Source organism: Equus przewalskii, chromosome 6 (genome assembly GCF_037783145.1).
Source record: "Equus przewalskii isolate Varuska chromosome 6, EquPr2, whole genome shotgun sequence".
NCBI lineage: Eukaryota > Metazoa > Chordata > Mammalia > Perissodactyla > Equidae > Equus > Equus przewalskii.
The window spans coordinates 65138076-65165890 of record NC_091836.1 but is presented as its reverse complement, the minus strand read 5'-3'; the positions used below and the strand labels follow the sequence as shown (position 1 = coordinate 65165890).

Genomic DNA, 27815 nt, shown 5'->3' with positions numbered 1-27815 from the left:
ATTTATATAGTATTGATAATATTATTGATAATAAGAGCTAGCATTAATTGAATGATTCCTGTGTGCCAGGCACTCTCCTAAACACTATACGTGTAATAACTCAATAGCAATGATTTAATAACTCATCTAATCCATAATAATAATTGAGTTAGTAGCTCATTGAATCTTCACTATAATTCTATAAGGTAGGTATTAATAGTGTCCCCATTCATAGATGAGGAAACTGAGGCAGGTTGTACAGATTTGAACATGGGCAGTTCGGCTCCAGCATCAGAGAAGGAAGTGAGACTCAGGAAAGGAAGTGACTTGCGCCAAGTCACATAGTGAGCAGTGAGAACAGAACTCAGGCCTCCCCAGCGGCCAAATCTGCATTCTTCCCACTGCGTCCTTCTATCTGCATCCAGGAATTCCTACCTCTGGAGCAGGCCCCTGCCTCCTGAGGGTTCCCCGTAAAATATAATACAGACTCTGTGTGTCTTGGACGTAGGATACAGATCTCAATTGACTCTATGTCTCTAGAGTTTGGCACATGATACGCTCACAATTGCTATCTATGGTTTGGCCATACGAATGTGTAAATATTTAGGACTTAGCCATTTGGTGATACAAAGATCTCATCCTAGAGAAGATGCAACTTGCTAACTGCATGACTTTGGGTAAATACAAATCTTTCTAAGACTCAGTTTTCTCATCTGCAAAATAAATCTGAAAATAACTTCCCAGGGGCACTGTGAGGTTAAATGAAACGAAATGGAAAGTGTCCCGTGACTAGTAACTCACTAAGCCAACGTCAGCAGAAGTCAACCTCCTCATTAACTTTGCCATTTTTGAGTGTCAGGATTGTGGCCTGAGAGGCAGCTGGAGGCCAGTCTACCTGAAAGGGCATGTTGGCCTCTCCTTTTGCTCACCAGGGACTATAAATGGCAACTCCAGCATTAGCGAGCTTGCCTGCAGGTTCTGCAATTTTCCTGGATGCCTTTGCCCACAGAAGATCCAGCCATCAACTGGCTGCCCACAGGCCATTAGGGGACACGGGCCAGAGAGGAAACATGCTTAGCCCTCCACCTTGCTTTTCGGAACCTTCTTGATTAACCTCTTTCTGTATGAAGAGAAGGGATGATGCTGGGAGCTGACCAAGCCTGGGTCCTGGTTGGGGAGGAGTCACGTACACAGCCCTTCTGTCCTTCTCCCCCTTCTGCCTCCACCCCAGCCACCCTCTGTGCTTGTTAAACACCCATCTCAATTTCCTTTCCCATTCATCTGTGATTGACTTTTCTGCAATCATAAAAATAGCAGCAATCACCAAAAAAAAAAAAAAAAAATCAGAGACCGAGGTGAAATGTATATTATCTGGGTAGTGTTGAGATACGGAGTGGGGGCTCCAGAAGTAGATGACCTGGGTTCACATCTCGGTCACTTACCAGTTAAGTGACCTTGGGCAAGTTATGGAAACTCTCTGTGAGCTAGTTTTGTTACCTTAAAAGGGGAGTAAAAAAAAGTGCCTACCTCTTAGAGATGCTAGGAAGCCTAAATGAGTGAGTTCATGTGAAGAACTTTAGATCAGTGTCAGGCACTTAGTAGGAACTCAGCATGTAAAATGTTAGCTACTATTGTTATGGTTCTAAGTTCCCTGCTCCCACTTTGGTTGGCAAAGTTGTCTGAAAATTGTACCACTTAACAGAGACAAAGCTTCCTGGTATAATAGCTGTAGGGCGGACTCTGAGCTCTCTCACACTGCATGACCAGCCTATAGGGCTGGGATCCATCTGGTCTTTGCTGCTAAAACCAGTCTCTGGGCAAGGAGGGCCTGTGGCACAGGGAGGTCATGATTGCTTGTCAGCCTGAGGAGATGTGATACTATCATGATGGATGAGAGAGGAAAGCTTGATCGGAGCCTGGGAAGTGAAACTAAGATTTAAAAAGTACCCTTAAAGTCAAGAGGCAGGATCCATGTGAGTATAAATAAATACTAAATAAAGAAAACGGGGTTGCTTATTTTATTTAATGATTTGCCAGCAGATCCTGGGGATATTTCTGTGAGGGAGGCGGAGAAAGACTCAACCTTCGCTGCTAGCAGACATCGTCTGAAGATAGTGGGGTGTGGGGGTGGCCCTAAGAAGTAGACAGAAAGCACTTTGGTTTTCTTGCTTCTACAGCAGTTACTTTCAAAGTTTTTCTTCTGGGCACGAGTTTGCCTACAAGCAACATTCCACACAGAAGACCAATACATAAAACACCCAAGAGAGGCGAATGGGAGACAGGAGTCATGGTGTTCAACTCTTCCCCTCTCCCAAAACGACAAAAACAAAAACTTCTTTGCAACGTGACTGGCCAAGAGCTTCCTTATTAGTGGAGACTCTTGGGGCCCATCCTCCTCTGAAGGCTTGAGCAACAGGATGCCCCACGGTGCCCGATCTTGAAAAGCTATGAGGTGGTAGGACTGGGTGAAGGATTACCGATTTCCTATTAGGTCGTCTTTAGGTGTTTCAGGGAAACTCAATCCTCCTTCAGCAGGTCACCGCTGAGCTTTGTAAATGAGACTGAGAGTCATCACTAAAAGGGGAGCTGTTTTGTCTAAATTTCAGAATTCCTGAGTGTTAGGAAGGACCACCCCAGCAACAAGATTTTCAGTGACCTGAAAGATGCCTCAGAGATTATTTACTCCAATCCTCCTCACTCTTCTTATGATGAAACTGAGGCCCAGAAAGGAGACATAGCTTTGGGTGCTTGTTGCTAACCCAGACCTGATCAGGCCCAGAACTGATCTAGTGTCTCATTAATAGGAATAAATGATTCCTTCCGGATTGTGTTAGGCAAAGACACAGAAGTTGTGGAGATCGCTACTAAGGAGCTGGCAGGCAACAACACGGGCAAGGATCAGGTCCCATGGGTTCTCTTAGCCATGGATGAACAGATTGTGGCACAGGCTTACCCTCCCTCAAGAGAAACAGTGGGTCCCTTGACTTCCCTGCTGTCTCCCTTCCTTCCTCCTCCCTCTGCTTAAATATTGCCTTTCCTGCCACCTCATTGAATGGATCTCTCTCACCATCCCCCCTTAGCCTGCTTTATTTCCTTCCTCGTTCTCAGTGGCCACTACCTGACAACACTGTGTCCTGTCTGCTTCCTTCTAAACTGTGAGCTCCATGAGAGCAGGCACTTGTCTTGCTTGTTCACTGCAGGAATCCCACTTCTAGAAGTGTGCTTGGCACCAAGTCACTATCTGTTGATTAAGTTCAACGAACCATTGATTCATCTTACAATGATGACTCTCCTGCTCCTCTTGTGAAATGTATCCAGAGAGAGAGAGAGAGAGCTCCCAGCAGAGCAGAACTGGAAGCACTTGCAGGACCACGTACTCCAAGTACTTCGCTTGTCAGAGACTAACTGGGAGTTCCTAGTTCCTAGACAGTTCAACCTAGAGAACAGGAAAACCCCCAATAGTCACAGCTTAGACTTGACATTTTGGGGCCCTTCTGAAGATGAAAGTGGGCTGCTACCACTGTGGTCCCGAACTCAGTTATGTTCTGTGTTTGCAGACTGAGAAAACCACATTGCTGGAACAGATTGTGCAGTTTGGTCCACTGTCTTCACTGAAGTTCTGGTGTACCAGGAACTCATCCTCCAAAGGTGGGGACTATGATGATGTGCATTCTTTGGCCCCAGCATCCAGCAAGCAGCTATCTTCAGCAGCTGGTCATTGTTGAAGGAGTGCATGGAGCTGAGAATTTTCCTTTGTTCCTGCTCTGGCTCCGAATTTTCACCTTCTGTTTTTAATCTCATTCTCTACCACCACCACTTACTATGTAAACAATCATCTTAAACGACTCCCTCTTCCCATTTCTCCCAGACTTGCTAGTAATTCACATTTAATGCCCATTTCCTCCATAAAATGTCTATTCCTACTTAGAAAGAATATCTTTTTTCTCTCTTTTTTTTAGCATTTATGTGGGGTTTTTTTGTTGTTTTTGGTGAGGAAGATTGGCCCTGAGCTAACATGTGTTGCCAATCTTCCTCTTTTTGCTTGAGGAAGATTGTTGCTGTGCTAACATGTGTGCCAATCTTTCTCTATTTTATGTGGCACACTGCCACAGCACAGCTTGATGAATGGTGTGTAGGTCTGTACCCAGGATCCAAACTCGTGAACCCCAGGCCTCCAAAGTGGAGTGCATGAACTTAACCAATATGCCACAGGGCCAGCCCCAAGCATTTGGTCTTTTGAGGGCAGGAACTCTGAGTCATTCATCTCTTTATCCTCAATGCCTTGCACCATATTTGGAAGCAAATAATGATAATAATGATGAAGATAATAATAGCTATTATTATTTATTGAGCACTCACTTGATGTTGGATAGTCTTTGAAGCATCTTCCATGATTCATTTTATTTATGCCATGAGTTGGTGAATTACCATTCCCATTTTACAGATGATAAAATATTAATTTGCCAGTAGGACTCAGAACTCAAAAGTCATAACAGTCACCCAACTAAAGATGACCTGAATTAGAGGGGAGGGGAAAGGATGAGGCAGATTGACTCTTCTTCTGCTCTGTGTGTGTGTATGTGTGTCTGTGTGTGTGTATGCCTGTGTTTTCTCTCACTCTTCCTTGAACATCAAGAAAAAAGAATGCTATTTCCTGGAGCCTACAGGCATGCATGTGTGTGAAAATGAGCCATGCCCTAACAAGGCAACTTGACACCCATCAGGCCTTTGTGGACTGTTGAAGTGAGGGCTTTCTGTTAGGCTCCCACTGACCTTTTCTTGGAGGAATTCTTGGCTCAGCAGCTGCCCTCGTCCTTCAGACACAGGTGGCACATGGACTCTCGATGATCCCATCCGCCAGCAGCAGTTATGGAAACTGACTTGAGTTGCAAATTAATATGCAGTTATGATTATGGCCAGTGCTCCAGGGAAACCCAAGAGGGTCTAATTGAGTGGCACTTTCCCATGTACCCATCCCCAGACAAAGGGGACAAAACACTGCAGATGTGCTCTGGCCCCAGACAGCACAGGGGAGGCTCTCACAATCTCAGAGGACCAAGGGTGCTGACATCTGAGGTGTAGTGACAGGAATTCAACCTGACAAGTATTTGCTATCTGGGTTTGCTAAGCTTCAGGGGGATATCACACCATTAAGGAGCTCACAATGGAGAGGAGGAGATAGAAAACAAACAAACAAAAAGACTACTACAATTAAAAGGAAATGTTGTAAGTCTTCCCAAGTGGGATCTTTTGGAACCTAGTCAAAGGCTGGGGTTTCAGCCTATGTGGGAGAAAGAGGAGAAAGCCAGACCCAGCATTAGGGCCCCACAGTTTTAGCTTGAGCTGTGCAGCATAAAGGGCAGAGTCAACACCCAGGGACAAGATAATAGGGTGGCAGCTTCAGACTCAACCTAAACAAACAATATTATCAGGGATCTCCTACTGCCCACCACACACAATAGCGTCCAGGTGCATCAAAGATTTAAGTGAAAAGAGGGAAGAAAGTTAGCAGAATATTTGCGTGACCTTGGGAGTTAGGGGAAGCTTTTAAAATAAGACAGGAAATTTAGAAGCCTAAAAGAAAGAGATAAATATGTTTGAATATATAAGCATTTAAAATTTGTCATGTCAAGTTACATAAACAAAAGCCAAAACCCCAAACAAAATGAAACAAACGATAGTTGGGAAAAATATTTGCAGCGCATATGAAATAAGGTTATGGGGACCGAGGTTAATGTGTCCATATACAAAGTGGTTTCACAAATTGACAGTCAAGCAACTTAATTTAAAAAATGGGCACAGATTATGCACAGGCCATTCATGGAAGAGGACATCTAAATGGCCAACAAGCGTGTGAAAGATGCTCGACCTGACTAGGAGCCAGGGAAATGGAAATTAAGGCAACTGTGGGATACTACTTTTCACTGTAGAGATTGGCAAACACTGTAGACAGCAAAAAGCTCTATGTACACAGAGTGTGCAGGGCAACAGGCAGGCCCACACACTGCTGGGGGGAGTATAATTCAGCAATGGTCTTGCAAAGTTACCTGATAATATCTTCTAGAATTAATATTGCACATACCATTTGACCCTAGATTTGGAAATATATCCTACACTTGAAAATATTGGCACGTAAGGATTTATTTATAACAAAGTGTTTTTGCAGCAGACAACACAAAATGCCAAGAAAAGAAACCTGGAAACATGTTAATGTGGGAATAGTGAATAAATAGGAGTGCATTTATACCATGGAATATTGTGCAGTTATTATGTTATATGAGTTAGTTTTATATCTTTTTATAAATTTTGACCTGGGGCACTCTCACAAGGTACTACAAAGTGAGAAAAGCAAGTGCAAAGTATATATTATAATTTTGAGGGTAAAAACAAATAACAACAACATTATTTGTGCACGTATGTATATTTTTATGGACAGGGAGAAAGGTGTTGAAAAGGGAGTGCAGCGGGGGATAAATATTAAATTTTTACTTATTCATTTTTAGTTAGAATGCACACAAATTGCTTTCATAATTTAAAACAAAGTGAAATAATGGGAATGCAAAAAGAGAACCACTGCAAATGAATGAATAAATTATAATAGTTATCAACAGACCAAGGGGATGGGCCAGCCATTGCAGGGAGAAAGCTGAAAGAGGCTAGCTGACTACATGTCTGTCGGGAATCCTGCTCTGGGTAGGGGTTTATTTCAAGACATCAAATTCCCCTCTGGCTCTAAGAATTTTTGGTTAGATTAGAGGAAAACCAGGACAGTGTAGGGTCCCAGCAAAGCAATGAAGGGGAGACTTTTGAGGTGGGAGTGGCTCAAGTGGAGGTGATCCCGCAGTGGGGGCATGCGGGTGAGGCCACACGCTGCCATCTTTGATGAGCAGGAGGTGGCCGGTGGCCTTTAAGGGAGTAGCTACAGGCAGTCTGTAGCAGCAGAAACTGGATTGCAGGGAAGGTAGGAGCGAGGAGGGCAAGAGTGGAATCCACCATGTCAGCAAGCTCTGGGCTGAAAGGGAGGGGAGAGTTGGGAGCAAGGCAGAGGGATGGTTTAGGATTGGGCAGACCTGAGCATGTTCGTGGAAAGCGTACCTATGTGAGCAGGTAATCTATTCAGGGGGTCTGCCAAGGGGCTGGGGGTGGGTTAGCATTCACAGCAAGAGGGTGCTTGGGTCTCCTTGGGGGCAGAGCCCTGGCTCTCTAAAATGGGGGAGCAGGAAGGAGTCAAAACAAAGGACTTTGTTTTGGATGGTTATAATCTTTGGAGACAGGCAGATCCTGGTTTGGAATCCGGGTTACTTGCTCTGTGGTCTTCCCCGTGTAAGCCTTAGTTACACTCATTAAACGGAAATAGTTTGTTCCTACCTCTCAGGCCTGTTGTGAGTATTAGAAAAAAAGTCCACATAGTGTCTGGCCCCCAGTTGGCCCTGAATAAATGACAACTGCTGTTACTGCTTAAGAGGCAGCACAGTGTGGAGGGCAGGAAGTGTCACTGGGAGTCAGACAGCCTGGGGTTGGAATCCAGACTCGGACACTTACTCGCTGGTGGCCGTGGAGATCCCTGGGACGCTGGTTTCCTCATCTGTGTTTAGGGCTGTGAATGTGAGGTTGTTGTGAGGTTCAGAGATAATGTGTGGCAAGTACGATACTTGGAACAAAGAAGGTGCTTTCAATATAGAAGCTGTTATTGTTTATTTTTCTCATTGTCCTTTTCATAGGAGGTGAGGTCACGGGATGACAGTCTTTGCAAACACGTTAATAAACAGTTTTCCAAGTGGCCTAGAGACTCTGCTCAGTTAACATGGTGTGTTCTAGCTGTTCTTGGCTCCCTGGAACTGGGAGTGGGGAAGGGAGACAGAGGTGGGAAGTGAGAGGTGAAAGGGAGGGTAAGGCTAAGGCTGGGTGCTCCCTTTTGATCACCCCCCCAACACTCTTTCTTAGTAACTAAACTTGTTTTTGTACATTTCTGTCTTGTAAAGATTTCTTTGCACATCTGTGGTACTGTATGGGACAAGCAGGAGACAGGGATCCAGGTGGACCGGTGATTTGATCACTTGCTTGCTGGATGATAATGAGCAAGAGGTTTTACGAGCTTCAGACTCCTATCTGTAAGATATCTAATAATTCCCATGTCAGGATTAAATAAGCGTGAGTTGGTACTGAGCTGGGCATAGAGTAGATGCTCAATAAATATAGTTTATTTCCCTTGGCTGTAAATGAGGGCCCTTATCTCATTCATCCCTGATTCTTCACAGCCTACCAGGAGGCCTGGCCCAAAGAAGGTACTTACAGAATAATTCATAGGTACATGAATAAATGAACCAATGAACGCTTGTAAGGACGATGTCAAAATGGACACTCATTGCAGATATTGGTCCGCAGCACATAATAGTGCTATGTGGTTCTCGTCTCAGGAAGTATGGTACCTAAGAGACTTTTCTTGCTGCCATCAGAGACAGTGATAAATGATAAACTATTTTATGGCCGGCAGTAATTAGACAAGAGGGTCGTTGCAGTCTCTCTCTCTTTCAACTCTCTGGGAACATTTATGGGGCTGGGAGGGCAGCCATTTCCTCCCGTCCTGCATCTGGGCTGGTTCCAGCATTCATGGGCCTCCTGGATCCGGTGCTGGGGGAAAAGGCCTGTGACTGCCTTCCTCAGAAGATCCAGGCCCACGGGAAGACTTGAGCAAGGTCCTGGGGTCCCGGACAAATAAGCAGGATTCATTAGCTGTGAGAGCTTTGCCAGTCCCATCCTCTTGCTTGTTCTCAGTTCTCTCTTCTACAGAATGGGAGTTTTACGCTAAATGAACTTTAAGGCTCTTTCCTCTTTTAAAATCCTGTGTGTCTATATCAATCTTTTTGAAGCAAGTGTTTAGCTTGATTTTAGGTTCAGGAATACCCATGAAAGAGTGTTTGGGCGGGTTTTCTGGAGGTTCTTTCTGGAGCCCTCGGATGCTCAGGTGGTGATTAAGACTGCACATGCCAGAGGTAATTCTAAAAGGAACCACAGCGGTCTTCTAGTCTAGAGCTTATACTCTGATATCCTCCTGGCCACATTTGGCCCATAGAAGGGTTTTCTTTGGCTGTCATCATTCTTAAATGTTTTAAAATCCCTTATTATCTTAACATACATCCTGATTGACTGATTCTTATTGCCGATCTGCTCCTCAAGGCATTTGAGTTTGTGACCCTTGAAAGTCGTCCTGGCAGGATGGACCATGGGCTTGACCCAATTTCCCTGTGTTTGCATAATGCAAAAAAGCCTTTATTTTAACAGTCCTACCCTCTCTAGGCTGAGAGGCATTCTCCTCTCCTGAAAATAGCCAGTGCAGATGCATCCCATTTCTGACAACACATTCTCTCCCCCAACAGATTGGACTGATCATTTAAAAGCTCCGAGTGAAAGCCCAAGCTTCTGATTGATCTGATAATATTGTCTTGTTCCCATCTTGAGCTACCTGTTCTTTAAATTGCATATAAAAATCCAGTCCATGCAATATTAACACACTAATGAATAATACACCACCAACTTGAAGTGTGCCAACCCACCTAAGGATTTTTTGTCTCCTGCATGTTTCATCAGAGACACTTGGTATATACTGAATCATCGTTAGGATGATAAAAATGATAATAACAATAAAATAAATACAGAGCAGTTTTACTATGGTGGAACAAACATGAAAGTGACTTCTCAATTATCAGTGAGAAATGGACGCTGTGGTCCAGGGATGGGCCTGTGCTGTTGATGTATTAGTGGTAAGGGCGGCTGCAACTGTGTGCGGGCGCACGTGTCACACAGCCTCATCTGTCTAGTGCTGTCGGAGAAGGTGCCATTGGACAACAATGGAATTCCTGACATCAGAACTTAAGTGGTTTGAGGGAAAAGACTAGGACTTTGGAGATGGCTAGCCCTGGATTCAAAAGCTTGGCCAGCCACTTAATTCCCCGTGAACTCTTTCAGTCTTGTATTTCCTATCTGGAAAATAGGATAATGACTACCCTTCAGGATTATGGTGAAGATTAAATCAGATCACGTACATCAAAATGCCTGGACCAGGGCCTGACACCTAAGGGTTGTTCAGCAAACAGTTTCCTCCCTCAATGTACAGTGGATGGTACCAGCATGGGCGCCATAAGTGTTAGCTCCCTTTCACTTACGCCTGAAGCTTGAACTGTGAGGCAGCTGGTTGAAAAATCCAGAGGCTGTTTTGTTTTATCTGTAGATATGAGAATACCACCCAGACTATTGGGGTTTGGGGATCTCTGATCTCCAAATAGGGGGTGTTACGGCACATCTGTATCTGAATATGGATATGGAAGCATGGAAGGTATGCCAAACACTGGACCAAGAAGAGACCTACAAGCATTCATAGAGCATTTATGTATTTACAAGAGTCTGCAAGCATTTATAGACTTTCTTTTAACTGTGAAGTGGATTTAAAACAATCCATTATTTTGGGAAAAGCATTAAATTGGATTTAACTTGTAAAGAGTTGTGGATTTTTTTCTTAAAATAAAAAACAAATGCATTCATTTATTCATTCATTCATCAGTCCTGTACTGAGCATTGACAGTGGGCTAGTCGCCACGCTGTAAATATTGGAGGTACAAAGACGTAATCCAAGGGGGATGACAGACTCATAAACTGTTGACTAAGCATAATTAAAAATGCAGAAATTTAGGACAAGATACTACTGGAAGGCCAGGTCGATTCTGACACCTGTGATCAAGGACTCCTTGAAGGAAGCGGTATTTAAGGTAAAGAAGGGAGGGAAGTGCATTTGGGCTCATGGCATAGTGTTACGATGGAGAAAAGAACAAGTTTCTCCAAAGATTTTGGAGAACGCTAAGTGCTTCAGGGTGGCGGCAGGGTGGAGTGTGTGACGTGCTCTGTGTGTGTGTGTATGAGGGTGCTGCCTGGGCGAGATTCTGATTCCAGTGCGCTGTCAGTCATCAACTGCTGAGTGTGCTCCAATGCACTTTGCAAGGCCCTTACCCATGTTTTCTCCTTTGGTCGTCATAACAACACTGCAGGCTCTGCACGGTCATCTCCACTTTAGCTTTGAAGAAACTGAGACTCCAAGAGGGAATGACTAGCCAGTACCCTACTTCGAATTCTACGTCAGCTTTCTGCTCTTTGAGCCTTTGAGCTCAAAGTGTTTGAGATCTACTGAATGCCAAGGCATTGCTTTAGAGGGAAGGCAGAAGAGACTAGAACAAGATCTGGCACCCAGAAACTAGTTGTGAAGCTAAGACTTAGATGTGAACAGAAGTTTTAAGATTTTAGTCAAGATACGATCAGCCCCAACCTGGAGGCAGGTGAGCTGCCAAGTTCACGGCCAGGGTGAAGTTTAACAGAGGAAGTGGTTTTTAAACTAGGTCTTGAAATATGGATGGGGCTTTGAGAAGCTGGGAAGAGGAAAGAGCACAGCAGTCAAGGGGAAGTACAGAGTGTGGAAAGCACACACCTAATTCTGGTTAGGGAACAAATAAAGAGGAAGCTGATGTGAGCCGGGAACAGGAGTAGAAGAGGCTAGAAGGGAGTTTTAAACCTGGCTCCAGGACACCAGGAATTTTGTGCCACTTCCTTTTCTGACTAAATGTGACACCGTAGCTAGGTAGGGCTTTTGACCTTCTTTATTTAATCCTTTTTTCCCCATCTGTCAAGAATGGTTCAAGGAACTGTCATGAGGATAAATCTGATACTATGAAAAAAGCAATCAGAAGTCACTGGTGGGAAGGCACTCTGTCAGTCTGGGGAATTATATAGTGAACAACAGCCACATGGCTCAGAGCCGTAGGTCAGCAGGGCAGGGGGAAGAGAGAATGAACTTGACTCGCACACACCTACCAGAGCAACTTCTCCATCAGGCAGCAGACATCAGGGCTTCCACCCAGCCCAGCCCTGAAACAGAGCTCCTTAAACTATCATCATTTAAGCCTTTAGCAGTCTGGGGAGAGTTTTAGACCATGCAATGTTAATAGACCACTTCTTGATCAAATCAAAAAGTGGATCTGCCACTATTTGTACTGTACATGCAGGCAATGCCCTTTCGCCTCCCTGGATCTCAGTTTCCCAACTGTAAAATGAGGAAGTAGGAGTGGATATTCCCTAAGGTTATCTCCAGATGTAATATTCAACAACAATGGGAAATGACAATTCATTCAGTATCACCTGCGCTTGGTCAACATTTCTCAAAATATTGTTCCATGGGATGTTAATACGTACAAGCAAAAGTCAAAATAAAACAAAAGACTAACAACGAAAACAGACAAAGAAAACAATGAGGAGGAAGGAATTCTATGGTCAAATTGGGTTGAACAAAATGAGACAGGGATCTTTACTGAAAGCCTTTAGCGAGTTGAAGTGCGCTGAGACTCTCCAGGAGGATGAGATATTGAACTTTTCCAAACTTATTTGTCTCCATAATCATTTTCTCCCAGAGCTAGTGTTCAGCAGGTCATACATGGAGAAATGCTACACTAGGATTGGCCTGATGAATTCAAATCCTTGGCAGTTCTTTCTGAGCCTCAGGACCAAGGGTGATGCAGTAGAGAGAGCCCTGGATTAGGTGTTGGGGACCCAGGGATACCCATTTTTTAATTCCAGTTCTGTCTTCTTTCTTGAGGTGCGACCCTGGACAAGTCATTGCCTCTCCTTCCCTCTAATTAAAACGAATTGAATGAAATGAACTCTGAGGTCTCTTCTGGTTCTAATATTTTATGAAAACACAATTTTCTGTAGCTTGTTCATTCATTCTTTCATTCATTCACCAAACGTGTGGAGCATAGGGTGTGCTGTCATTGGAGACAAAGATTAAAAAAATAGATCCAATATGTGCCCTGGAGGGAGTCCCAGACTGGTAGGAGAGACAGACATGTGCACAGGCAGTAAGAGCCCAGTGCGAACAGTGCTTGAGTCCAAGCGTGGCTCAGAGAGGGCATCTCACCAGCCTGGTTAGAGACTTCATGGAGGCAATGCCACTTGAAGGATGAATAGGCATTAATCTGGTGATTAAAGGAGCTCTGCATAAAGGACCATCATGGCTAAAGGCATGAAGAGGAGAGTGAATGCAGCACATTTTGGGAACTGTATCAACAACAAAAAGCAACAATAGCAACAATAGCAACAGCAGGTATGATATTTTGAGCAAATATTGTCTCAGGCCAGAGCTGAATGCTTTGCATTCATTTAATCTCTAATTTCTATAACCCCTATAAAGTGTATCTTATTATCCTAATTTTACAGTTGAGGCAAATAACAGGCAATTCATTATGCTTTTTGGGGATTTCCCCCTAAATACAATTAACTTTCAGCTAATCCCAAAGGATCTATCCACATCGTCTATTACTCATGTCATTTTCAGTCCAAGATTGATTTTTTCCTTTCATTTAAGTGAGTTCTGGCTGCTTCTTACCAATTCCAGTGAGGACATGAAACACAAACTCCTTTAAATATTAGCTTAGGCAAAACATTGGGATGCACAAGGATCATGATGCATTTTCAAATAAAAAATGAATGATTTGCAGATTTTTTACACAACAACTCGCCCGTCCATTGGGGTGGATCATCGTGATTAGGGCTTAATAAATTCCGTTGTCCTCCCTGAAGGAAAGGCTTGGATGTTTTTCATATTAATGCATTCATTCATCAATCATTTATTGAAAACCTTTCCATACCAGTCATTAAATAAGATACTCTGGGAATTACCTGAAATCCCCCATGATTCAGTGCAGGTGGTACCTCTTCCAGGAAGTCTTTCTGGCTCCAACCTCCCACCTCTGAAAAAGCTGGGCCAGGAGACTTTTTCTGTGCTCTAAAACTGTCCTGGAATTTGCTAGATCATAACACTGCACAACTGTCTCTTTGCTTATTTGTAATTTTTGGTTTGGCATCTCGATTATAATGTCTACGAAGGCAAGGATGGTGCGTGCTATGCTAACCACTACGTTCTCAATGCCTAGCACACTGCCTGGCTGCGCAATCAGTGATCAACAAATAGTTTTTGATTGAATGGATGAACCATCAGTTCTTTACCATTGAGACTATGACTAAGATTTTTAAAGTCCCAAGTGCTTACCACAGGGCTTGGACCATAGTAGGGCCCCTTTAGATATTTGTTGAATGAAATGAATGAATAAAAGATGGGAGGTATGCTCTATCTATCCCAAGGAGCTTTCACTCTATCAGGGAGATAGGTCACTTGTTGTCGACCAGCATCCATCCTTTCCTTTAGGCAAGAGAACATCATCCTTCCACACTCATGGGCCATGCTCTCTGAATGAGCTTCACCCCCAGCTACAGGGACAGAGAACTCATTCTAGGAATTGATTTAGGGGTGGGCACCTGAGTCAATTCTTGCCAGAAAGAAAATATAAATCCTAGGTCTTAGGGCTGAGGGTGATCGAGGGGCCCCTGGCTTCTGCTAGTACTGGAAGTAAGAATGTGAAGTTTGGAACTTCTGCAACCAACTGGCCATTATGAGGGAAGCAGGCAGAGAGTGGAACTAACCCAGAGGAAGAAGAGCAAAGAGATTGCCCTAACCCAAGCTACGGGCCAATATATTTCCCTTTATTGACAATGGTGTGAGTTGAAGTTATCAGTCATTTGTAACAGAAAGTTCCAACTGATAGAGGCATGGGCCTGTGACATTATAAAGGAAGAGGATTCTAGAGAAAATGCTGAGAGAATTCAGGAGAGTGCTCAGGAAACAGGTGCAAATGTTTAAATCAGGCTACCAATGCAGGTTATTTCTTCAATTGAGAGTTCAGGTGAGACTCCAGTAGAAATGTGTGAATTAGGCCTTGAGAGATAAACAGGATTTGTTCATCAATGTAGGCGAAGAACTTTCAGAAGAGGACACAGCAGAAGCAAAGTTATGATGCCCAAAGCATAGGGAACAATTGAGAATAAATATTTGGCTGGATCCTGAGGTCCGTTATAGGTAGTGGCCAGAGAGAAGAAAGGATGATGGGCAGGGGCTGGCTCACAGAAGGCCTTGAATGCTAGGCACTGCAGAAGGGTTCCTCAGCAAATGTGAATTTCTCCTCCTGGGAGGTATGGCACAGAGGGGTGCTGTCCTGTTGAATGCCAGTTGGCTTGTATGCTGGGACCCAGAGACTCCCGTGAGTCCACCCCAGACATGTGGGATCAGAGGCAGGGCCTACCTGTTTTATGACGGATTCCTATGTCTATCTCTTTCCTGATGCCATAAGCAAATTTCTGGCTGTCTATTTGTAAGGAAAGGGAGGGAAGAAGAGAACAGAGAGGTACCCATGAAAAGGCCCTTTTGAAGCCACAGATCCCAAGATGAAAACTGCATCCCGAAGATATATTGGCCCACAATGGGAGTGAACTGAGTGAAAGGAGACAGGGAGGAAAGAACCAGAAAAATCATGCAATGAAGAGCCTCTTCGCTTGTCAGGGCTGGAAAGAAGAATGGGGCCTTGGGAAGAGACGTTTCCAAACTGGCAATCAGGGCCATCTCTGGAATTCCAGACCTCTGTGAGGCAGAGGACAGGTGTTCATCTCCCACATGCTCTGCTGCCTGGACCGAAGGTGGCCTTTCAGGCCGTTTCTACCTCAGTGAGAACTTAGGCAAAACAAGCCTTCTATGTAGGGCCAGCTTCACGGGCATGTGGTCTATCTACCTGCACAGGGCCCCACACTTACAAGAGCCCCAAGTTTGCTTTAATGATCTGCTGTGACTATCTTGAAATTATTAATACTTTTTGAACAAAAGGGCCTGCATTCTCATTTTGCACTGGGCCTTGTAAATTATATAGCCTATCCTGCTTCTGTACATCTGAGAATAGAGCAAAAAGTCAAAAGTCACTTAAATTCTAAGTCACTTAAATCCTTGCCTTTGGCCATCACGGATGGCAGGAACTCGCTTTACCTGGTAGGTCTAGCACCTGTGCAACCTCTCTTCTTCTCTGATTCTGCCTCCTTTAGAAAGTGCAGCCTCTACCTCCATGAGTCTGAATCCTCCTCGCCTCTCAGGAGTAGATAGAAAGGGCACTCCCCCTAGCACATTCTCCCTGATTTTTCCTGTTAATTGTATTTCTTCTTTTTCTGTCACCTCACCTTGAACTTTTGTCACTACTGCATTGTTTTATGGTTACTTTTGCCATGGAAGATGGAGCCAGCATAAGCTTTTAGAGAGAAAGACCTAGATCCAAATGTGTGACCTTGGACATCTCAAACCCTCGGAGCCTCAGGACCTCCATTAGTAAATGGGAGGAAGAATTGCTCATCATTCAGGGTTACTGAAGCCCATGAGTGAGATGTGACCAGGGGACCGAATCTCTGGTTTGCCCAAGACCGTCTTGGTCTGCGCCAGTTATCCAGATGTAATTATTCATACTGCCCTTTTTAACTCCAAAATGCCTTGGTTTGATCCAAAGCTACATAGTTCTCTGGTTTTACGTTTAAAACTGCCTAGCAAGGCATGTGACACATAGCACATGCTCAGGACATGTTTGCTGAATTGGAAGTTTAAAAAAAATTTTCCTCTCCCTTTGCTGTGTGTGAGCATTTTTGTTATCTCTATCAAACTTTACAGATTTATAATTAATGACAAACTATGCAGAAGCTCAAAAAAAAAAATGTGATGACAAAACCACCACTTTTATCCAGTCTCTGACTTTCCAAGGACTGTGATGAAGCTTGTATGCCATTTACTTAGCTCCAAGGGAGGAAGTGGAGGGCCCTGCTGATCTTTTGTTTTACCTCCATGCCAGTGTCCACAGGTGCTTGTCAGTCAGAGGCACAGCCGCGACAGCTGGACCGTGGACTGCCCTTTTTTGTTTCCCACATTTATACGTTTTTACATTATGTTGAATGAAGTGATGCTGATGCAGGCCATGACTCCTCTATCTCCTTTAGGGAGGAACTGGAATCTGGGAAGGGAGCTCCTCTTTGTGCAGCTCTGAGCTGCTTGGTGAGTATCTATGATGTGGCGGGCACCAAGGCCAATCTTTTATATCTGTGGCAGTGGGGTCAGGGTCCCCTTGCAAGTGTTTCTGGGGTAACTGGCTTCCTGTAATTTGCTTGGCTGTCACATTTCCCTCTTCTGCAGTCCAGGGCACAGCTGAACTGTGGGGCTGGTGGCACAACCTGCCCAACTCTCTGGCCAGACACGTCCAGGCCCTGTTATAGGAGATATTTATCAGGACACTTGGACTGCGGGGCATTTCAATCCTGATGTTCGGGCTACAACACTTCGCCCTTGCTGTTTTTTGTTTTGGTTTGTTTCACTTTTATTATTTTATTATTTTTTTAAAATAAAATTTGTATATATTTAAGGTAGACAATGTAATGATTTGATATACATAGTGAAATGATTACTACAGTCAAGCTAATTAACATATCAATCTTGTCACATAATTATTAATATTGTTAATTTTTTCTGTGGTGAGAGCACTTGAAATCTACTTTCTTAGGAAAGTAGAAATCTACTGCAAATCTACTTTCCAGGATTCAGTGCAGTATTATTAACTGTGGTCATTATGCTGTCCATTCGATCTCTAGACTTATTCATTGGCTAGAACTGCAACTGTGTACCATTTGACCAACATCCCCCCGTTTCCCCACCTCCCTGCCCCTGGTAACCACAGTTCAACTCTCTGCTTCTATATATTTGACTTTTTCAGAACTACATAGAAGTGAGATGGTGTAGTTTATTTTCTTTCTGTGTCTGGCTCATTTCACTTAGCGTAATGTCCCCCAGGTTCATCCATGTTGTTGCAAATGGTAGGATCTCTTTTTTATGGATAATGCTGTAATGAACATGGGAGCACAGATATCTCTTTGAAGGACTGATTTCATTTCATTCGAGTTTATATCCAGAAGAGGGATTGCTGGATCATCTGGTAGTTTTATTTTTAGTTTTTCGAGGAATCTTCCTACTGTTTTCCCTAGTGGCTGTACCAATATGCATCCCCACTGACAGCGCACAAGGGTTCCCTTTTCTCCACATCCTCACCAATACTTGGTATTTCTTGCTTTTTGGATGATAACCATTTTAACAGGTGTGATGTGAAATTTCATTGTGGTTTGATTTGCATTTTCCTGACGATTAGCGACGTTGAGTACCTTTTCGTGTACCTCTTGGCCACGTGTATGTCTTCTTTAGAAAAATGTCTGCTTAGGTCCTTTGCCATTTTTTAATCAGGTTGCTTGTTTTTTGCTATTGAGTTGTATGAATTCCTTGGGTACCAACCCCTTATCAGATATATGGTTTGCAAATGTTTTCTCCCAATCCATAGGTTGCCTTTTCATTTTGTTGATGTTTCCTTTGATGCACAGAAGCTTTTCAGTTTGATGTAGTCCCACTTATTTATTTTTGCTTTTCTTGCCTGAAGTTTTGGTGTCACATCCAAAAAATCATTGCCAAGGCCAGTGTCAAGGAGCCTTTTCCCTACGATTTTTCCTAGGAGTTTTATGGTTTTGGGTCTTGTGTTTAAGTCTTTCATCCATTTTGAGTTGATTTTTGTGTATGGTGTGAGATAAGGGTCTAATTTTATTCGTTTGCATACGAGTGTCAGGTTTTCTCAACACCATTTGTTGAAGAGACTGTCTGTTCCCCGTTGTGTATTCTTGGCACATGTAGTGTGTAGACAGGTTAGAATTATTGGATTATAAATGCAATAGGGCCGACATAGACATGAGTATGATCTTGAAATGTCTGACAGGTATTACACCTTACTCGTGAATTAACTAAAAAAAATAAACAAATCTATTGGTTTTTTTATGTAGTTCATAATGAATATTACTGGTAAAAGGATAAACTTGAAATAAAACTGATGGCTATCAAAACTGTTTCATCCACAGGTTAAATTAGGTGCTGCTTCTTGGCACTGCCTTTAAACTTGATGCTTATCTCTACCTCGCCAGTGGTCACACTGTTCTCTAATATCTGAGTTTATGTGTTTCTCCTGCCGACAAAACTGGAAACTCACTGAGAGCAAAGACTCTCATTTCCATGTCTGTGTCAGGCGGCAGCCCAGTTCAGAACAGTCTTTGTCCAGAATCTAGGACTTGTCTCAGCTAGGGAAGCAGCTCATCTGTCAGAACCTTCACCTTCATTTTAGAATTTGCTTTGTGTTGGAGGAAACAATACAGAGCCTTGTAAGCCATTGCAAGGACCTTCGCTGGATTATATTGTGAGTGAGATGTGAGCCCTTGGAGGTCCTTGGGTAGAGGAGTGACTTGATCTGACTTATGCTTTAAAAGGATCACTCCGGCTGCTGGGTTGAGAATAGATCGTGGGGGATGGAGGCCCAGGAGACTGCCTGGGAGGCTGTCTCAGTCATCTAGGTGAGAAATTATGGAGGCCTGAACCAGGGCAGGAGTGGTGGAGTAGTGAGGAATGTTCAGAAATGTTCTGTACTTTGAACACCAGGCTAATGGGATTGGTTAATGAAGCAGATGCAGGGTGTGAGGTAAAGAAAGAGCAGTCAAGGATGACCCCAGTTTCTTTGTCTTGAGTAGCAGAAGGTTGAAGTTGCCATTTACTGAGTTGGGGAAGAGTAGGGGTGAGAGTAGACTGGGACTAATGTACCCTCTAGGGTGGGAGAGGACTGCTGTCACTGGGCTTGTAGCCAGGCTCTCCCAGCTCCACATTCCTGCCTTTGGGAAACTTCAGTCCTGCTGCGGCTCCTAAGGGCCCAGCTTCTGACCCCTGCCTCCTTCAGCATCCCTTTCCGTGCTGCTCTTTCCCTGGGATGTCCTCACGTCTGTCAGACGCAGCGGGAAGGAAAATCAGGTTCTACCCAATTAGCTCATCTTAAGTGGATTTCACTGTGCATTTAATTAAACCTGTTATCATCTTGAAGGGTATTTTGATACATGATACTTGATACAGAGTAATTAGACTACTGTGGGCATGCACATAAATATCTTTGGGCTGAGGTTTTAAGCTGGGCTCTGCTGCTGTGTATTCGTATGAACTACCCTGCCAATAATTTCAAAGCCAATAATGTTTACACACTTCGTAGTTTGCAGCCCTCTCTGTCCTTCTGGCTGGTGGATCAATTGCAAGGTCACTGGCTATGCTTTTCTATGGCTTAGGGGAAGGATTCCTGACCCTATCACTCTTGGCTCAAGTGACTGGATGGCTCCTCACTGAGTACAGAGTGAGGTCAAAACTCCTTGTGGATGCGTTTTGCCCATACACAATTTACTTCCCCACTATGTTTCCAGTATACTCTTAGTCTGCAAAACTTTATTGCATGTGACCCTATATCTCAGCCACCTGTAAGCCTTTGTTTCAGTGGCTTTTTCTCCTTTAGAATTCTTTTGTCTTTTATTCTGTGTCTGTCAGAATAGAATAGATTATGATGCAGTAGCAGACAACTCCTATTTCTCAGTCGCTGACTATAGAAAAGGTTTTTTATCCCCCTCACTCCTTCTATACAGCCATTGCAGGTCAACAGTGGCTCGACTCCATTGCCAGTTATCAGGGCAGAAGGAAAAAGGGAATGTGATGAATCACAGACTGGATCCCAGAGCTTCTACTCAGAAGTGGCACATTCACCTCCACTAACATTTCCTTGGCCAAATAAGTCACATGGCCACATCTGCCATCAAGGAGTTGGGGAAGTATAATCCTCCCCCAGGCGGGGAGAGTGAAGGGTTACAAACAACACAATCTGGAGTCGCACCGTGGATCTTCCTAAAATGACCCCTCATTTCTAGTTCCAAAGCAGTGACCACTCTGCCCTTTCCATTAGAGTTTCGTACATTGTTGCTTTCCTCCTTTATAGACGGTGAGTAGCTGGAGGGCAGGCAATGCTGTCACCTCTCACCTAGTAGAGTGCTTTGTCCCTTAGACACTCAATACGGGTGAACGCAATGCTGCATTTTCAACAAGCCGCACCCAGGAGGCAGCATGGTGAACATGGAAGCAGAGAAAGCTAGAGCTGCTTTCCTTAGAAAAACACACCGCTCTCTTCAGTGATGGTTTTATCGCTTTCGATCCTCAGGACAACTTGGGATGTGGGCACTATTTTTAACCCTGTTATACCTATGAGAGCGGGGAGGCCCAGGGAGACACAGGCATGTCACCATTACGGTGAACTAAATTATTGTAAGCTTAGTACTACCTTTGGATTTAAAATTATGTATAAAATGATTACTGTTTCATGGCCAAAGGGATGAGCCCAAGTCTTCCTTGTAACAGGAGAAGGCCTTTGCTAATACGCATGCCCTCTGACTTCCAGGGAGTGGGGAGCAGGTAATCACCCCATAACTCAGAAAGATTCAGACAGATTCAGGTATGTTTTTAAGGGAGCTTACTCAGACTACAGGAAGAAGGACAACAGGAAACAGGATGAGGGGCTGAGCCAAGCCAGGGACATTGGGGATGGAGGGGGAAGGACAAGTCAGAGATGATGTCAGAGGAGGCGGACTTAACTGTTGCAGTTTACTCACTTTGTGAATGCTTACATTGGATTATTTTGTTAGGGTGAGCCAAAGAGTAGAAATGGATCCTCTGGAGTGAGTGTGGAGAGGAGGAAGAAAACAGGAAGAGAAGGTAAGAATGGATGGAACCATAATATTTGTAGAGACACGTTAAAAAAGTAAGTTTTTAAAAGAAATAGTTATGTTAATTCATTATTTAGTGCTATTAATTGCCAGTACATGTGCTAAGTGTTGGAGATACAGAGATTGAAAAGAACTACTTCCTGCCCTTGAAAAAGCCTTTAACTTGGAAGAGATTACTCCCAATACGAGGCAGAATAATAACCAGCCCGTAGGAGGCACCAGCCAAATACTTTGGGAACCCAAGGGAGGAGGGGGGAAGGCAAGACGGGCGCAAAAGCCGCTGATCCCAGCAGTATTACTCTAGTCCAGGCGGCTTATTAACCAGATTGTCAATAATGTCATGGTAAATGTTTCTAATGTTTTTTTAAAAGCCTCCAAGCATTTTATTGCATTTGACCCTTCATCTAATAAAGCTGTCTGCCTACTCCAAGTGGTGTCAGCATGCCACTTAACATGAGCAGCCGAGTCCATTCCAAGGCCCCCGGGGGGGAAGGGGGCTCCTTCATGAAAAGCAGTCCCTCCTCCCCCCATGTCTGATCCAAATCACACTCCAGGGCAGTCTGAGCTATGCCCTGGGTGAGTTGTGGTCCTAGTTCCTTGCCAGACACCAGCAAGCTGTTCCTACCGGGAGACCAAATACCACTGGCCAGGAGTGTGGGCTCTTGAGCCAGCTAGCATGTCTAGGCTCACATCCTGGCTCCACCACTGAGTCTTTGCTCCACGGTGAGCATCAGTTTTCTCATCTTTGAAATAGGAAGTACGAGCACCTGCTTTGCTGACTGCCCGCGGTTACTGTGAATGCCTTAACAATTCTCTACTACCAGCTCTGCCACCACCAGCAACCCCTAACATTTACTGAAAGCTTAGTTAGTGCCTAGTGCTAGGCTGGGTGTTTTCTGTGCAGGATCTCACTTAACCCTCCCAGTGCCCTGGGGTCACCTGTGTCTTTACCTCCATTTATAGATGAGGTCACTGTAGCTTCGTTACCTCAAGTAAACTGCCCTTAATCACACGGCTATTAAGTAGCTGAGGCAGAACTTGAACTCAGATTAATCACGCTACGAGACAAACCCTTTAGGATTCTACTCTAACTCACAAAGGAAGAAGAGAAGTGGTGCCCAAATCAGGCTATAAGAATTACTTAGGAAAGATATAGCACAAAACACACACACACACACACACTCTCCCAGGATCCATCCTGAAACTTCTGATTCACTGCATCCATGGTGGGGTCCGGCAAGATGCATGTTTTTCTTTTTAAACATGGCTCAGATAATTTTGACAAAGCTAGCTCTTAGAACAACTTTTGGGACCTCAGTATGACTCAAAGGATGTCTTGTCCAACTCTTCTCTGATACCTGAATCTAGTCTACATCCTGAGACTTTTCCGTCTCGTTAGAAGGTCATCCCTCCACCCACTGACCCTGTGTACCTTTGTGAGGGATGTTGGTGATACACACACATGCAAGAAGCCACAGTTTTCAACCGGGAAGTACTCACAGCCTAATTTGTTCCTACATCCACCAGAACTCTAACTCTTCAGCGCGCTAGTTCTGCTAAGTGTTTTGGAGGCCTAGTGGACAAGTCTCTCGTTGGCCTCCAGCCCTTCCTAGGTCTTCTCTTGTTTGGGTGCAATGCCCCTGAAGGAGAGGATGGAGGGAAGAGTGTTTTGTAGGCTGGGTTAGGGCTCACTGTCTCTCCTGACCTCCCCCTCCCTGGCCCTTAGCCTGGTGTGTACCTGTGGCTGGTCTGTCTACCTTCCTGGTTGCATCTCAGCAAGTCCCCAAAATAAACATCAGTGGTCACAGTGGGAACTATCCAGTCCCCACCCTTTATGGTTGTGGAAGGGGTTTGGAGGCTTGGAGATGATAAGGGGAAGGAAGCAGAGGCAAACCAAGGGTTCCCTTGGAGAGTCATGAGTGGGTTTTGGAAGGGCACATCAACCCTTTAAGAGGTATGCATATGCCTTATGTGCATTTCATATGTGTGGTTGGGGAGTCCATGACTGTCACTGGGTTTACAATGCTTTTGTGACTCTCAAAAGCTTGAGAACTACTGCTACCCGTTCTCTCAAAGAGGGTAAAACCCTGTCTCAGAGATGAACTTTCATTAGGGCTCACAGGTTCCCCCAATTTCTTACTGAAGAGTCTTATCTCATTCGATCTTTGCCACCACCCTGTGGAGTAGTTAGTAATCCCACTTAATGATTTGAAAAACTGAGGCTTTGAAAGGTAAAAGAACTTGACCCATATCCCACAGCTACCAAGTGGCAAAGGTAGGGCCAACACCTGGACCCAGCTGACTCCCAGCCCAGGGCTCAGGCCTTAAGCCACTCAGGCTTGGCCATGGCCACGGTGTCCTGCTGGCCAAAGACTGGGAGCACACTAATGTGGATGAAGCCATTCATTCCATTAGAGGAAATGAACAGTTTCTCATTCACTCTCAGGAAAAATCAGGAAGCAACCAGTTTAAATTAGTAGTGAGAAGTCAACACCACTTTTTGAGTACTTACTGTATGCCAAGAACTCACGTATATTATGCCATTGTATTTCCATAAGAACCCTGAAAATCCAGTCAAACTTTCTGTCCTGTAGATGACGAAGATGAATCCCAGAGAGGCTGGATTAAATTGCCCAAGCTTCTGCCACTGGAGGGCCAGGATCTGAACCCAGGTCCATGGAAGTCTTCACAGTTTTGTCTCTTTCTGTATCCACCACCCCTGCCATGACTTATGCGAGCTGCGTCAGAAGGAGCTGGCTATGGGCTAACGCAGAGAGTTGAGGGAAGGGAATGGAAATAGCAGGCCACTAAATCTCTCTGAACCTCAGTTTCCTCATCTGTGAAATGGGAGTAAAGCACATTTTGAAAGGTGATGGTGAAGATCAAATGAGAGCATGCATTTGAGTGTCGGTTGCGTGGTAAGGTCTCATTGCATTTAGCTATTATTATCTGATGGAGGGAAAAGCTCCTGCTGCCAACAGCTGAGCTGTCTCCTCCTCAGGTCTCTGTTGTTCACAACGACTTAGTGGCTTCCTGTGAGGCGGAACCAGCCTTATTAGACAATTTCTCTTTTTCATCCTGCAGGGAGATTTGAAGAGTTAAAAACCATTTTTCAAAATGTGTTTTGACATTTAATTATACACATCCTCCTCTTTAGTTATAACATCCCTTGTCATGTCTGCAACAAACAGGGGTTTTGATGTCCTAAAGTGTAGCTCCTACCCCTTCATGATGATCACTTTCCTGCCGCTAACAATTAGTCATCTGAACATTGAAGTCCAAACACCCAGGTAACTTAATTATTTCTCCTTCTCCTTCCTTTGACCAAGAAGAATCCACAAGTGACACATTGGTTTATCTAGGATTTTTTAAAATGTGACTTTAGACTGTACACTGGAACCAATGACCCTTCTCTCAGACTGCATTCAATTAACATGCAAATGAGTTAGACCTTCTGGGCCAGCATTCAAGTTCAGAATCAAAGGAGTGAGGGAGGGGCTGGGGGAGGAGGAATTAGCCACTGCTTAGAGGAGTAGTTCAGACAGAGTCCAGGGTTTGCAATCAGATTAACCAGGATTTGAATCCTGGGTCTACCATTCACTTGCTTTGTTACCAAGGTCATGAGATTTATCCCATTTGAGCCTCTGTTTCACCAACCTTAAAATGAGGATAATAATTTTCTGCCCTTCTCTGATCTTACAGGTTGTTACAACATTTGCCACATGGCTATGTGCTCTCCATGGGAAAGCAGGAAGTAAAGTCTCTGTCTTGTTCTTTCAGGGGTCATTATTTTCTTCTGTACAGATGTTGCAAATTCAAAGGCCTATATGTGCCAGGTAGACAATGCAAATGAGTCAAGGGGGCCAGTGTAGCATGAGGAACAATAGGGAGTGGTGGGGACTGTGGCAAACTAGAGAATGCAATCCCTATAGGGACAAAAGATGGCAGCAACTACCCAGCTACAATGAGGCAGACCTGGGTTGTCACAACTTCTGATTTTTTAAGACAAGCCTGAAATCTGGATATTCTGTTGCATCTCCCAACACTGTGCCTAAACAACATATGTCCGTAGGCTCCATTTAGCTGGTGAGCATCCAGTGTGCACCTGTGTCTAGCATGTTTGGGGAGGAGAGGTTTGGCTCACTTTGCTTGGACAGTTTGCTTGGAATTAGTGTACCTTGCAGCCAGCCTCCTTCCGCACCTGCTTCAATTTTCCCTTTAGTTCCAGAGACCCCCCAATTCCTGTCTTCCCCAACCACCAAGAGAAAAGCAAAACATCTTGTCACTTTCTTATGCATAGCAACTTTGCTCTCACTGGCTACTTCAAAGCAAGCTCAGGAATCTGTGTTTGTCTATCTCAGAAGGTCTATCAGCAAGCTGTCCTGAACAAAAGAGCTGTGTTCTGAGATGGGATCACAGGTCGGAGAAGGAGGAGGGCCTGGACACCTCTGGAGGGCAGCCTTAGGACTAACCAGGATTTTGCTTCCAGTTCTACCACTAAGGAATTGTGTGGAATCGTCACTGGAGATGCTTGTGTCTTAGCATTTCCATTTCCATGAGCAGAATAATAACACGCACTTCCCTCCCTTGCAGACACTTGAGGAGAGTAAAATGATGAAATCCAACAATAATTCAACAACACCTTCTGAGTGCCTTCTCTAGACCAGGCCCTGTGCAAGAAGCTGGAGATACTCAGATGAATGAAGCCATCCTGTTTTCAAGGAATTCATAGTCACACAAGTTAACAACCATTTGCTATAAAATAAGGTGATAGAACCATGGGAATAACACACCAGGACAGTGGGAAAGAGGAGGAAGGAGCCTCAAGCCATCTTGCGGTAAAGAGGTCAGGACGTGTTACACAAAGAAAAGAACTTTTATTGGTCAGGGGAGAGAAAATTGTAAATGTATTCTGATGCTGTAGAAAGATATTAGAATTTCATTTGGTTTGTTTACTCTTCATTAATTTATTAATTCATTCAACACATTTACTGTGTTCCTGTGCTGGGAACGTAAATCTGTCTTGCTTTAATCATGATTGCTAGATCACTCTGTCGACTCTACACGATAAGCTGGTATCTGTATTTTCAGCCCCTAGTCGGGGCCACTGAGTATTTGTTGAAAGTGAGCAGACGAACATACATTTGATAGAGCCCAAAATGTTAGAAGTGATTTCTAAAAGTCTTTGCAAAGATACATCTTTTGTGTTTCTACTAATTTGGGTCTACTGCTGTCAAATGCACTGCGTGTGGGAAGAACAAGGGATGTTCAGAACACTCGAGTTCCCAGGCCTTTAAGAAGAAGGCTTTTCCTCTGCAGCCAGTTTGCTATCTAGTTAATCAACTTCTGCCTGGGGAGGACTCAGGAGACACAGGGCGGCACGCAGGAGTGGGAGGCAGTATCGGCAGCCTTTTCTCCCCGGCTCCCTTTAAACGATCTTGCTTCCATGGTGGAAGGGATGTCAGTGTTTCTTTTGGCCCAGGGCCTCAGTATTGTGCATTAATTCTGGGGCCAGGTGGAGCTGCCACGAAAGTGGAGCAGAACTGGCACAGGGTGAGGGGAAAGGAGGGAGGGCGGGGAGGTTGAGGGCTGGGAGGAGAGCTGGGCAAGGTGGGACTAGCAGTGGCTCAATCTGACCTCGTGGACACCTAGAACCTTCTTGGGCAAATGTTCAAGGCATGTTGGGTATAGCAGCATGGCTCTCTTTTGGTCACAAAGCAAGGCCTTCATCCATCTATCTATCCACTCGCCCACTCACTCCTCCCTTTCTCTACTGACCCATCCACTCATCCATTCAGCCAATCTCTATTGGCAGGCTCGCTTCTAGCCACCAGGTGTACAGAGATGAATAGAGAGATACAAGCATATGAACAGGTCGATTAGGATACCATGTACCTAAAGCAATAGAGAGACACTGAGAAAACCCAGAGGAGGAAACAACTAATGCGGTCAGTGGGAATCAGAGACGGCTCCCCTGGGAAAGTGCCACTTGGGGTGGGCCTGGAAGAACAAATCTGAGACTGCCAAGACAGGAAATGCAGGAGACTTATACCAGGAGGTGTAAGGAGCCTCTTTACATGGAAAGCATGGAGGCAAAAAGGGTCTAGAATATTCTGGGAAGTGGGAGAATTGGAGTGTGCATGGAATGCAAGCTTGTGAAGTTGACACCACATTTCACAGAGTTGGTTCTTTTTAATTTGCTGCGTTTTCAAGAGCTGACCTTAGATGGTACATGCCTTGAAGACATCTAAATACAATTTAATGTCAAAGGAGACTAGGTT

General features: G+C 44.4%; 1 protein-coding gene and 1 long non-coding RNA gene across 5 annotated transcripts in view; one reads left to right on the top strand and one right to left on the bottom strand.

The window, feature by feature from the left end:
• TENM4 (teneurin transmembrane protein 4) overlaps positions 1-27815 on the bottom strand; it is a 2704309-nt gene that overhangs the window by 919085 nt on the left and 1757409 nt on the right. The window lies entirely within an intron of this gene.
• LOC139084170 (uncharacterized) lies at positions 16629-26476 on the top strand. Its single transcript, XR_011541540.1, has 3 exons — positions 16629-16927; positions 21454-21523; positions 26128-26476. It is a non-coding gene; the product is annotated as an uncharacterized lncRNA (long non-coding RNA).